At 39.7% G+C, this 14,825-nt stretch overlaps 1 protein-coding gene across 10 annotated transcripts in view; it reads left to right on the top strand.

Annotated features, from left to right (window-relative positions):
- The window catches only part of LOC147166960 (band 4.1-like protein 1), a 74,935-nt gene that overhangs the window by 22,109 nt on the left and 38,001 nt on the right, over positions 1–14,825 (top strand). The window lies entirely within an intron of this gene.

The raw sequence follows: 14,825 nt of genomic DNA, 5'->3' as shown, positions 1-14,825 counted from the left end.
CATATACATAATTGTGTTTGCCTGCAAAGTGTGACAGGCTTGGCGCTCTTCATTTGTTTTTCACTTCTGACTTGGACTTGTTGCAAATTACATATTACACAAGGAAAGATGTGAAGCCATTTGACTGAGCACACACACACAATCACGGAAGTGGGTGGACAGAAGAGACTGGATAGAAACACAGGGTAGTGGTTAGTGTGTGTGTGTGTGTGTGTGTGTGTGTGTGTGTGTGTGTGTGTGTGTGTGTAATTTGCAGCAATATGGTCGTGCAATTCCAAGTCTGTGATGAGTGTTACTTTCCATTGTGGACAAGCGATGTTTTCCTGCGTGTGAATTCTGGAGGAACTTGCCATTACCTCTACAGGGAAATGTTTCTCCCATTGGGCTTGCACTTGTGTCCCATCTATATTAGTGTATGCCATGTGGAAGTTGGAGAAAGAAATACATAAGTTTGAAAGAGCTAATACCCCAATATTTGGGAATAATCTTATAAAATATATATTTTAGATTTACAGTATACATTTGCAAGTGTCACACAGCATTTTCTCTACACCCTCTGAATCTGAATGATGAATACACTAAATATATTTAAGATCTTGATATCCTAATTAGTCTTTTAGAGCTAGCCTGGGCCTCCAATTTTATAATTACAGAGAGTTCCACTGTGATTACTGCTGCTGCAGTGCAGAGCCAGCTGAGATGTTTTGCATGCGATGCCTTGCTTTGCATGATCTGCATCTTCAACTGCTTATTATTTCATATTGCAAAAGGCAGAGGACAAATGAGATTAAAAATCTCCTTCAAGACTATTTGTCTTCATCTGTATTTGATATCACGAGTCACCTTGCGTTCTTCATGTAAAGCAGGTTTGCTTTTGCTTGTTTGTGAGGTCAGGTGAGGGGTCCTTTCAGCACCCTAACAGAAAAACCTCTTCACAGCTGCTCCGGTCTCTTGCATGGTGTGCCCTGTTAATGTTGAGAGGCATATGGCGTGGCCATGTGCCACACTCTCCCATGGGTGGCAGGCAGCAAGCTCCAATTGGGCCACGATAATGACTCAGGGTGATGCTGAAGGCATTTTGGGGAAGTCATCGTTTGCTTGTGGCTCAGTCCAGTTGGTGACATGTCCTCACACCATCGTAGCCCTGTGGTATTTTGCATGCATGTGGAGGAGCCTTATATATACTGGCATGGAAAAGCAACAGACCACCGGCAACATACTTGCTGGGTCCGCTCCGGGGCTCTCCTTGGACCATGAACAAGATTAAGACCAGTGTGTAACAAGCATAGCAATTGACATTTGACAAACTTTACCATGTGCACACTATTTAGTAAGTAGTACTAGTAGTTAGTCAAATATGTGTGTGCATGCGTACCATGCATGTGTGTGCGTGTATATTAGGGGTGTGAATTGCCTAATACCTGGCGATTCAATTCGTATCACGATACATAGGTCACGATTCGATTCAATGCCGATTAATCCCGATGCGGATGTATCAATTGATTATTGCGATTTTTTTTAAACTCAAATTTAGAAAATTCTAATCAGTAAACTTGTACATGTACACTGTAAGATTTGTATGAAAATGTATTTATTTATCTGAAAATTCAGGTTGCAATCTGTTTCATGTTTGAACAGCACTGAAATAAAATATTAAGACTTAATGTTCCATTAATATTACATTCTTCCATGCTTAATGTGCAAATCCTAACCCTAACGTTTTGTTGAATATTCCCATAAAAAAAGTGGTTAGAATCGATTCGGCTGCATATTGAATCGATTCGAGAATTGCGCTGATATTGCGATATATTGCCGAATCGATTTTTTCTAACACCCCTAGTGTATATACACGTACATTACGTCATTGCTTCTATTTTTAAATTTAAATCATGTGTGTCGTCTTTTCGCTCTTTATTGACACTCTTTGTAGTATATTTAACATGACAAACACTTCGATCAATCATGTCGTGTTTGAAACAATGCATTTCCGATTCACCATGTTCTCATGGGTTTGCATTGTTTTGAGATGTGAAGCCATTTGACTGAGCACACACACACAATCACGGAAGTGGGTGGACAGAAGAGACTGGATAGAAACACAGGGTAGTGGTTAGTGTGTGTGTGTGTGTGTGTGTGTGTGTGTGTGTGTGTGTGTGTGTGTGTGTGTGTGTGTGTGTGTGCAGGGCTCCTTTTTAACGGTGATTCAAGAGTGAGACGCTGTGTAATCTTTAGCGCCATCTAGTGGTGAACTAATAATTCATTCATTGGAGCCTTTGTCAGCTTTTCCCGCTAGCCGCTCTTGTTAGCCGCTCCGGCTTAATCCAGATCGCCCAATCTTTTGGTGTTGCTTGCCAAATGCCAAGTCGCTATCGCTCGCAGAAATGCTCGTTAGCGCACGCAAAATAAGAATTGGTGTTTAGTAGTGATGGCAAAATGAAGCTTCATGAAGCATTTGTGATATTTTTTGACTCCTCTAGATGGCACTCATGATTCAAAGATGCAATGCAAATGTAATCCATTTTCATTGCACTTGCCTTTATCTTTAAACCAAGAGCACCATCTAGAGGAGTCAAAAAATATCGCAAATGCTTCATGAAGCTTCATTTTGCCATCACTAGTGTTTAGCTCTCTCTCTTAGGTCTCTCTTAGTCACTGTAGTACGTGTGCTTGGAAATGCACGCGCTTCAACTGCAATCTAATACATAACGACATCTAGTGGTCACTTTTTAAGTTTATATAAATTAATACATAAATTAATAAACAAATACATATCACTAATTGACATCCTGGCATTCTGTTTTAGTTCTTCTTAGCCAGTCGCAGTGTCCCATCACTGTTGAGCTAATTTTAGAACAGGCTACTCCTGCTGTCCTTGGGGCTAACTAGTACTCGCTGGTACCTTTACACATTTTATTTTAAAGAGCAATTTAAAGACATCCATTTAATTGTAACTATCTCTTTTGTCAAACCTACCCTATCCCCCTTCCTCTTCCTCCATGCGTAACTGCTCGCCAAGAAGGAGAAAAAAATTTGTTGTTGTGTTTTAGTACTGAATTAGTAGGTAATAAATATATTGCATTCTTGCTGTTTGGCAATTACAAAATGACTCCCTGTTTTGTCAACTGGTCTTTCACAGTGCCTGGATATAAAATCAGCAAAGGAGTGTTATTGTAACATTGGGCTACACGAGAGAGGAGATGTCGCCCAGTGTTAGTTGCGTCCCTCATAAGACAGACAAGCACAGTGGCGGCGAGAGGATTCTCTCTGAATGTATCACCACTCTTTCTAATGAACTCAAGGCCAATAAGGTCATAACATTTCAAAGTGCAGTTAGTTACGCATGTCTACTACCATAATATTTATTATTCATGAAGGTTGTTGACATTTATATTCATTGGCTTTGGCACGCTCTTACGTAGGAGAGATCATGCAGATTTTTTTTTTTTTAGATAGTTTGTATAAGAAATATTAAATGGCTGGATTTTGAGACGAGAGCACTGATCGTCTTCTTAAATTAAACTAGCCTGAACCGGGCTAGTAATGTTACTCACCCACCTCAATGGTAATATCACGTAGTTACTTTAGTAATCCCCTGATAATATTATGAAATTTATGTCTTGTCCATTTTTGTTACTTAAAAAAAAAAATTGGGGGGGGGGGGGGGGTTCTGCATTCAAAATTTAAAGTGTAAAAAATTAAGAAAAAAATGGACATAAGTGCAGCTACAATATATTATAAAAAAACAACAACTAGTAATCATAATAATATATCAGATTTATATAGCGCTTTACTCGACACTCAAAGACGCTTTACAAAGGATATATTACATTCACACTCTGGTGGCGGTAAACTACTTAAGTAGCCGCAGCTGCCATGGGGCATGCTGACGGAAGCGAGGCTGCCAGTGTGCGCCTACGGCCCCTCCGACCACCACCAAACATTCACTCTACCTCCTGAGCCATAGCTCAGATCACTAATTTGTCAAATGTTAGAAAGGCCCGCTGTTTCATACTTAAGTTTGTAAATAGGGCAAAAACATCCATAACAATCCTGCTTCAATTAAAATCTAAACATTGTGCAAATGTGTTTTGTCATGCTACATTATTGTACAGTGAAATAGTCATTAGCCAGTCAGGAGATCCAGGTTTGAATCTCTGTTGGATCTTCTTTGCGAGCAGTTTTCATGTCCAAATTTACTTTAAATACACTATCACAGTGATTCACAACCACCAGGTGGTGGCACTTAAGTGTGCAATGATAGCGAAATTATACGATTTAACTCGATTTATCAGTCAAATAATATGTAAGATCTCTGTGTCTTTTGAATTAAGCGAGTCCATTTTACACTGAGTATATAAACTTGTGAGTTGACATCATCATCATTTGAATATGTATCCTTTTTGCGACATTGAGATATATATATTTTTTAATCGTAAAATATGTGTCTTGGATCAATAACGGTTAAACCTTGCAGTGTTCATTCTGCTCGGAAATGAGCAGGATGCCCTTTTCCGAGCTATTTTCGTTGGTCAGAAATAAAATATTCAAAGATATTCAATATGCAAATAAGATTTGCTCCGATTGGGTCTCTGTTCACCTTAATTTTAATAATAATTTTGCAATGGATGACAGCTTTTTAGTTCCCGTTATGGGAATTTTTTGTGGCCTCTCTTCATTGATAAAGAGCTATATAATACATTACTTTGCAAAAAATAAAATAAAAAATACCATCAAATGACATTTAAATAGTTGCTTGTACATACCACAACTGAGGAAAGAAATGTTAGAGGCTTGATAAAATATGCATACATGACATGAGAGCCAAAAGAAAAACAAAAGAATGAAAAAGTTGAATGAAGAATCCAGAATGCTGCTGCAAAATTTGTCATCAAAAGACTCTTTTGAAAGACATGAATGAATTAACAGAGCGACACACACAGCTAGCTTATCTAATATGGAACACACAATTGCTTTTCTATGAATCTCTGTTCAAATATTCCCAAACAGAAGAAACTATGATATGAAGAAGAACTTCACTTAAGCCAGGCTTTTCCCCAGCGTATTATTGGCCCAGCGGCCCACCAGGCTTCCCTTGCCGTCCAAGGCTAAGCTCCCCCCAAAAAAAAGGAAATAAAGTGGAATTTGTGCTCACCCCGTCAATGAACGACAACTATGATATATGATTTGGGCATGTAATTCGTTATCCTCAGAGCAAAACCCACCCAAGATTATCTGTCTTTGTAAAGGCAGAATACATTTTGTAACTTTCATTGGATCTTGTTAGATTGTGCAATAGTACCGGTAAGTGTGTTTTGTGTTACATGCAATACACACGCGTATTGATTGTAGTAATTCTCTTCAGCCACTCTAAAGGTGTCTCCACATTTGCTTACTGTACGTTCTGGTTTCTATTCTCCTTATCAGACCAGCACTTTGCTCCCTCAGGTGTAGCCCCCCTTGTGCCTGGTAATGCAAATGTCACTTCTAAAGTATGTTTTCTCAAGCGAAGCATGGAAAAAGGTCACACAATGTCTTCTTGAAGTGTGTAATGAAGGATACCGATTCTACTGTTGGATCGGGGTAATCCTTTCTGGTACACGACCTAGCATGAGAACCTCCAGCCGGCTTTCTCTGTGAGAGGCAGGTGCACACAAGACCCGTAGTAAATGAATAGATCAATAAATGCATTTTCAAAGTATTGTAAAATGTAAATACAAGAGGTATGAGATCAGAATCCGAGATCAATCAGTCTATCAGCAGTATACAGTACAGCATGTGGCAAACGATGAATCGGTTTGATGTTGGTATGTATGGAGTGTCCTTGTCCTTAGTGCTGGGCGATATGATGATATTTATCGTGGAGACGATATTTAAAAAATATCGTGTCATTTTCTACCTATCGTGTCTATCGTCATTTGTCCCTTACAGCAAAAAAAACAAAATAAGTGACAGAGAATGCTCGTTTGACATACAAAACCATTCGTTCTGCATGCTTGTTTCACATAACTGTCACCAGGTGGCAGCCTGAGCAAGTGGACATGGCGGTGAACGATACATAGCCAAAGTAAACCTAACATCCATCCATTATCTGAACCACTTGTAATCAAAGAAAATTTATAGAATACGAGGTGGATAAATGCAAATACTACTACTTCGAAAGACTTAACTAAAATAACAAACCCGCAATTATTAATTAACTTTAAAAAAAAATGTTAAGGCCACCACAAAGCATGCTGGGTACTCCTTTCGGCTCATTGAAATAGTGTGCAGTTTTAGCATTATTTTTAAGTTTTTCTGAAAATTGAACGGCGGGGGTACTAATTCGAGGCGAGATCTGTTCTACCACTTACGCCGCAGCATAGCAACAAGCTTTGGCTGGCTACTGCACATAAACACGTTGCGCTTGTGCTCATAAGTTAGTAATCACAGCCTCCGTGGCGGCGTATAAGAAGCACTTCTTCAGTTACAAGTACCGAAGTTCTCACGAGCAGATTACGAGGCGTGATTAGGGATGGGTACCTTTCACATTTGAACCGGTACTGTTCCAATATTCGGTACTTGGGATTCGATACCGGAACTCAACAGTACCAATTTTCTGTACTTCTGTACTCGATCTCTTTTTTATTTAATTTTTTACTTGTTAAATGTTATTTATTTGGGTGGTAATAAATGTTCATCATTGTTTATATATAATATATTTAACATATACAACTTGAAAAATAAAAAATTCAATACAATTTTATTCAAATGAGCCAGGGAGGAATAGCAAAAATAAAGGTTTAACATTCATTTTACTGAAGTATACTTACTGAAGTATAATTATTAAGCATAGTTAATATTACAAAACAATAAAAACAAAGTGTGAATCTATGTTCTGTGCAAGGAACAACAACAAATATATCAATTAATAATAATTGATGCCGTTGTGCAGTTGCTTTTCAAGAACGTAAAGCCTGCTGCGCGATGAGCTCCAAGTTTTAACCCACGTTCGACTCAAATATATAAAAAAAAATGACCGATGGACGAGGACGTGACATGAACAAAGAGAATAATTTGATTAAAAGTAATAATTTGAATGTACCCGACATGGTCTGTAACACTTGCTACATTTTAGCCACAATCTTTTGCTATTTATTTTGAAATATGATTAGCAGCAGTGTCTATATACCTTAACGATGGTGAAGCCGTGTACATTCCAGCATGATTACATTCGGTGGGGGAAGACCGCCGCCGACACCTTCCTCAGCCGTGCGCTGATTGTGCGGGGGCATTGCCAGTTTCCGCCCGGCGCAGCGGCTTTAATACTTCATAAACGATATTTCTTTGGCGGCGCAAAAATTGCGCTTGTTTCCAAACCCGGAAATGTAGGCATCCCCACGCCGTTCGCGGGCGGGCCAGAACCAGGTTGCATGAACGCTGCGGAGCAGACCGAGGTGGCGGGGGCTCGGCTGAGAGACCGATCGCCGGCCATCGCTACCGCCGGCCAGGCTCACGCGAGCCCCGACCGCGCCCTCGGCCTCTTTCTTTGCACATGAAATCCTGCGCGAGTGGGTGACGTCAGTACGCTGGTGCACGTTGCGTTTAAGTGCGCCATGGAAAATCGTCAACTCTTCCACTCCCGCACAACTTCGAAAGACGTGCTTCATGGTACCGTTTTATTTTACGTGAATTGGTGCTCGGAAGTACCGTTCCAAATCGGTCCATACCACAAAAAGTACCGTCTTCGGTACCCATCCCTAGGCGTGATTAACGAGGAAAAGTCATAGAAGCCTTGCTATGCTAACCACTTTGCTAACCGGCTAACGTTATCGTGGAACTGACATAAATTTAAGTGCATGGGTGATCGATTACACTTATTAGAAAGCGTTAAAGCGGAGCGTGTCAAACTTTTAATAGCAAAATAGCTGGCCTTTTAATGAGCCTCTGGCGAGAAAAAGTAATGCTCCACACTAGTGTTGTCACGATACTAACATGTTGTTATCGGTTCCTGTACCAGCATGTTGTTCGATACTTTTCGGTACTTTTTCCAAATCAAAAGACAATTAAAAAAAAGTCTTTAGAGACTTTATTTTTCTGATTTTTTTATTATTGTGTCTTAAATTCTTGTATATATATATATATATATATATATATATATCGAGAGAGAGAGAGAGAGAGAGAGAGAGAGAGAGAGAGGCAGAATGAGAGAGAATGAGAAAGAATGAGCGAATGTGAATGTCCGGGGGGAGCTCCACCTTCATTGAAGAGTGGCTTAAATGTATTAGTCGGGTCACGGACGTTGCTCTACTACTGAGCTAATCACCAAACAAAACTTCGTTGTGTTTTTGGGGTTGTGTGTCCTGTGAGATTTTATGAAACAATCCTTTAAGCATTGCTGTTACGCTTCCCATACAGCCAGTTGTAAATTACGTCATTCATAACTACAGTGCGTAAGGGGGAAAAGTGTCAGGTCATCAACCAGAAAGTACGGAAGGCCTACCTGTCGATCTTTGAGCTCATTATGCAGGTCAGGGTGCTTGTCTTTGAAATGTTTTGTGATGTTGGAGGTGTTTCCGCCTTTCGCCTGGCAGGTTGTATAACATCATCTACAGACCGTTGCTTTGCCTTGCGCATTTTCTTCAGCCATCCTTCGTTTCATGGTCTCCTTCTTTTTGTCTGCCTCCGCACTTGTGAGTCAAATACACTTTTATTTGCAATATGCTAATTCCTGCTTCATGGGCTCCTTCTTCTCTTGCTGTGCACGCGTGGGTCAAACCACGCTGCTACTTGTTTTGTCCCCCCTCCACACACACACACACTCACTCAAACACACACGCTTGCACGCACCCACGCACTATCTCTCGGGCGGGGAAGCGACCCACGCTGTGACGATACGCTGCTACTTGTTTGCTATATGCTAACTCCTCGGACTAGTTACGAGACTCGGCAAGGTCACTTGGCGAGCGGTGGCTCCGCAAGTACCGGTACCATACAAAACGCAGTATAGTACAGTTTTAAATGGCGCAGTACCCCAATACCAAATTAGTACTGGTTAACCGTGCATTCCTACTACACATTTAGCTAAACAGGAAGTGATGTGATTGTTGTAACCCGTACGTCAACCGGGAGGGGACATTAAACGTACAGGCTTGATAAGCGATTCAGAAAATTGATGTACATACTAAAGTGAATACCTTTCATATCACTACATATTATTTGTTTTCACACTGCAGTCTTGAGTTTTGATTTTGACTTGAAATATGTACAATAAATGTTTTCAAAACGACATTACAGTAGACGTCATTTTTATTTTTTAAACAATATCTGTCTGAAACATTTTTGTATCCTCTATTTAGATTCATAAATACGTTTGTAAAAAAAAAAAAAAAAAGTCAGTGGTTACTGTGCCTCTTTTGTGAACATTTGATAATTTTATATAGCAGCACTACCGGATGAATTTCTCTTTTGATACAGATCTTTTATATTTATTTTTTTCTTCTTCTTTTAAAAATAAAAAATACAATTAAAAATGATACAGATCTTTTTAATGTCACTTCAAAATAAAATGAGAAAATGAACAATCATAGTGTGTTGTATAATTTTGTTAATAGAAAAAACTGAAAATATATCGTCGTATATCGTTCTCATGTTATAAAGTAGCCTATATTGTGATATAAGTTTTTTTTTCCGTATCGCCCAGCACTACTTGTCCCTATCACAAACTCCCAGTGATTTACGGGATCTATTGTGCCATAGCTCAGAAGGGCTGTCACACATCAGACAGAAGCATTGCTGCCTTTTAGGGAGTGTCAGAGCCGCTTGAGATGTTTAGATTTTACTGCTCAGTAAAGTACCTGCTTCCCACTGGAGTATATTACTTCTCTTTGGAAGGACATGGGGGCCACTACTAAAACCTCTTCTCGTTCTGTGGGGATTGAATTTCCATAATTCACATTTGCATGAGGAGTCATAGTACACTTTACAGCCATTATTTCTTGTCTTTCTGAAATTGGCCTGTTTTGAGATTGTGGTCTTACATCATACAAATGAGCCACTGCTATACCCTATACTGCTGGGCTGTTGGCTTTTGCCACCATGATTATTAGGCATGTCTGCATGATTCTTCACTGAATTACACCTGTCAATTAGCGGTGGTGGGCAATTTACAAAATTTAGCTGGTCTGTCATTTGTCATTTGTCTTTTTTTTTTTAAGCTGGACCAAAGTGTAATAATCAGTCTGTCATTTTTTTTAAAAACCATGCTTCTGTCACCACACTGTAAATTCTGTAGAGTAAATTTAGAGTGGGACCAAATAGTAATATTTACACATGGAAGAGAGGAAAATAAAGAAACTGGAAAATAAATAAATAAAAGCCACTCAAGGGTTGAGGAACAAACTCATGACCTTAAGCTTGGGAAACAGCCGATCTACTCCCTGAGCCATGCAGCTCCTACTGTGCATGTCTGCTGGAATCTTCGTAACTACAAGAGACCAAAAACATGGTCAAACACTCTTGGAGATAAGTAAACAGTAGGAGGGGCATAGCTCAGGTGGTAGTGTGTCTCCCAAGCTAAAAGTCATGGGTTCATTTGTCATCTCTTGTCAATTTATTTTACTCTCTTCCAAATGTAAATATTAGCCTACTCTAAAACGGAGTCTATTTGGTCCCACTCTAAATAGTCAAATTTACTTGTCACCACTATTTTAGGACCGACAAAGGTGGGCATTCCGTCAGTACTGACGAACATCAACAACAACATCATCATTCGTCATCAAACCTTGCTTCCATCAGTCGCGGATTAAGGGGTCCGTTGGTACTTGACCCAGTTAGTGACGATTACACTGATGTACAAAAACCCACTTCCGTCAGTGCTTAGTCCGTCCTAAAAGTTTCTAGCCCTTTCGTCAGAAAAGCGGGCGTCATTCAGTGATAGACTGACCGACAGTCCGTCAGTACTGATGGAATGCCCACCCCTGTCAATTAGCATGCTGACTTGTGTAAAAGTCATGTGTTTACTGTTTACAGTTCCATTCATTTCAGTTTTCATGCCTTAGTGCAAAAGCCAGTGTGTAACTGGACAGAAGAGACTGTTCTTGGGAAGGAAACAGTGCCATTTAGATATTCAACCCTTGCCAACTAAATGCTCCTCGTGAATAGCTGTGATGAAAGGCAACAGAGACTAAATTCCATTTCCTGATTGGTTTGTACTGTTAGTTTGGGAATGGTGCATAAAAGAAAGACTTATTTTAATATACAAGGCAGACAAATGTCTTCCAACTTGGAAGACTCTTGTATTCGATTTTGTCCCCCCAAAAACGCCAATATAGGCCTTTGCTCCCATAATCTTTTTCAATAGCTTTGTTAAAATTGCCATGTGTTGCATGATGCGGTGATCTGAAATGTTCTTTTTGAACCTTGTGTCGATATGCACCATTTATGTAGGGAGTGAGTACACCATGAGAGGAAGAAAAAAGAACTGAAAAAGCAGGAAGTGACTCGGCATATCTTCCCCTCCGGGGTTCAGATAGCTCATATGAGTTGCGTGGGCTCTACTTCATGCAGTCACGTTTGAAGGGGTTTGGGAATCTTTGAAAGGGGTGGACAATGCTGAGTAGAAATTAAAAGAATTAAAGCAATGGTCAAGGCATTGGTTCTAAAGTAAAGCTAGTGATTTACCTGAGTTGGAAAGATGGTAAATGCTTTATAGTGTAACAATCGCATGCCTTGGCTCGTGGGGGCTTAATGAACAAGGCCTGCTGTTTTCAGTTTTTTTTTGCGTGCGCCAGTTTTGTACTCTAGCAAACCGCAGTGCGAGACGCAACAGCAAATACAATAAGTGGTGGCGGAGGCAAGCCTAGATTTGCATTGCAACCTTACATAACAGCGTCTGACATTAAGCCTTTTTAAACAGTGGCCCTTGAGTCAAGGTGTGGTGGCCCTTTAACTGACTGTAATTTTCAGGAAGTTTCAATCATTATTTAAATATTTAATGTGTTTATACTACATTATTATACAGATTACACCAATGTTGCTCAGGTAACAACCAATCACAGCTCAGCTTTAAAAAAGCAGGTGAGCTGTGATTGGTCGTTGCCCGAGCCCTGAGCAACTTTGATGTTATCTTCAGTCGACAGCAAGTGGCAAAATGGCCGCCCCCTGAGATGGATAAAATTGGCAGGATTTTGCTTCATAACTCACACAAATGTAATATTAATCAGATGTCATGTTTATATTAGTAAGGTCACATATAACATTATTATAAGAAAATTTTGTAGAAGTTTATGAAAATAAGTAATTAGTAGGCAATATCATTAGAGTGTGTGTTTTTAGCCGAGTTGCTTGAGCTAGCACGTCTTGGGAGTCTGCTCCAAAATGCACCCAACATCTCTTTCCTTAAACTTCACTTCACAAATGATTTATATAAATGGACATAGCAACCAATAACAGTCAAAAATACACCATGAAGTGATCCTCCAGAACAAAATCGATCAGCAGTTGCACTCATGGCTCTGTCGACAGTAAGCTTACCTTATAGCAGAAGCGAATGTCATACCGGTGAATGTTTGTAATCCAAACATAGAGATCATCTTCAGTTGCGAGATCTCTTTAGTGAATCTATTTCTCCTTTTAATTGAGTGTATGCATGCACTAAAGCAAAATATGTCACCAGAGAATTAAATGGTCCTACAACTATACACGCAAGTACCTCCCACACACGAGTAAATTACAGCACAGAGAGTTGGGTTGAGGTGGAATGAAATAATGAATGAATTAAGTGGTATGAAATAATGTAATGTGATGTAATAATATAATGTAAATAATGTAACATCTTCGACGTGTCACAAATGAACCGTCTGCTTGAGTGGCAGAGTATCGCCGCAAATTTCCACTCTATATGCTCTTTTAAGTGTGATGAAATTAAAATCAAATATGAGCTATGAAGTATACTTGAAGACAAAAACATGATTGTAAAGCTCCCCGTTCGATTGGCATGTACATTGGCCATATTGCTCTTTTTACAGTCCATGACATGCATCAGAGCAAATAAAGAGGAAATAATAGCAGCTAACACGTTACATGGTATGTTTCCTCAACCTACAGTATCTTTCCTCAGCTGTTATGCAGTGCTGAATGCCTCTCCTCCTTGCTAACTGAAGAATGGTTAGCGCCGCATTAGCTCAGTCTCTTCTTTTTGACATTTCTTCAAAAATCCATTGTGCGTGCAACTCAATTGTTCTCTTCGCCTCATATTTAGTCCTCCATCTTCCCTCCTGAGTTTGTCTGTCTCTCCACTGAGGAGAGAGACGATCAGGTGTGAGGAGGGGGAAAAAAACGGTGCTGTGCTGTGCTGTTACCATGGCAACGAATCCTCTGAGCTGAGCCAGTACTCTTCCACAGGCATGCATACATGCATACTCCCTATCTGCCTTCATAGACTAATGCACACTCCTTAATTAAACTGGAGGCAGAACTGGAAAGCCTGATCTCATTTTCATAAATAATAGAGTTACTAAGTAATGCATTACTGGCATCACTGGTAGGGCCTCCCGAAAGATGGTTGATGTTGGTCCATGTCAGCAACAACAACTGGACTCAGACACGCTATTCAGAAATCTCCAAATGGGACCCCCTATTAGTAGGATTGATGCAAAATGGTACAACAAAATGAAGCGTACTTATCACCAGGGTTGGGGAATCCACGTCCAGAAAAGTAAAAACTCTGCCACAGAATGGCTTTAACCACAAGTGCTTCTACTCAACTGGCAGGTAAACAAGCTCGTCTCCGCCTGTTGAAAAGAAGCACTTGTGGCTAAAACAAAACCGTGTCAGGGTTTTTACTTTCTGGAACTGGTTTTCCCAACCCACTTATCACTCAGGGCACGCACAAAGAAAAATAAAAAAAGTGTTGATTGGGAATGTGCATCTGTTTCAACAGAAAAATAGTGATGCCGTTTTTTTCCAGTCCCATTGAGCACCAGAAAAATTATTTTACTGCACATGCTTTGCTAACATTAGTTAAACAGCTGACTAGCTAATTAACGAGTTGAGCCATAGCAATATTTGTTTAAATGTCTTGACACAGAGCATATAAAAGGCCTCTGCCTTCTGTACATCCATTTTTTAATTGTGTTGCATTGTTCTGCAGTGATCTTCCTCTCACTGCCTGGGTCGATTGTGGCCATCAGTCTGTTTCAAGGGAATTAACTCACTTGAGTAACTCTATTGCCTCGTTTTGCGACATCAATTTCTGTTCATGCAGTAATTAATCACACTTTCTGAGAAAACAGCTCCATAATGGGCTCTGTTAGTGTTTACCCTTTGTTGAGATTTTTAAGCCATTTCGTTATTACATAAGGTTGTTCTATAGCATTTTTTTCTGACTGATAACAGTATGAATACTCAATATTGGTGGGTGGATCGTTTCAAATATCATTATTATCGATACTAAGCCAGTATCGATATCGGATCGATAATGGCACTATGATATCACTCTAGTAGTTTTTTTATGAACTGCTGCGGTTTGGTCAAATAGATAACAGGCTTGTCACAGCAGGCACAGGCAGACTTGCTCCTGCTCTTCCTCCTCTCCTCCTGTGTTTCGATCTTGTGCCGTCACGTGACTTAGCATCTCATTTTAGTAGTAGATTGCCTGAACATATACAGTATCTTACTTGACAAATAATTTGTTTTGTATGTTGTTTTATGTTTTATATCTGTTGTTGCATGATAATCTTTAAGTACAATGAAGGCAGAATTTTTTGTTATGTTTTTGTATTTTTAGTTTCTGAACAGTATTTGTTTAAATTTATTTTCCCCTAATCACTTTGTGCACTTATTTAGAA

Source organism: Leptonotus elevatus, chromosome 10, assembly GCF_054856555.1.
Source record: "Leptonotus elevatus isolate MCC_2025b chromosome 10, RoL_Lele_1.0, whole genome shotgun sequence".
NCBI classification, from domain to species: Eukaryota; Metazoa; Chordata; class Actinopteri; order Syngnathiformes; family Syngnathidae; genus Leptonotus; species Leptonotus elevatus.
Note: the sequence above shows the minus strand (reverse complement) of the source record. Positions and strands in the feature narration are given on the sequence as shown.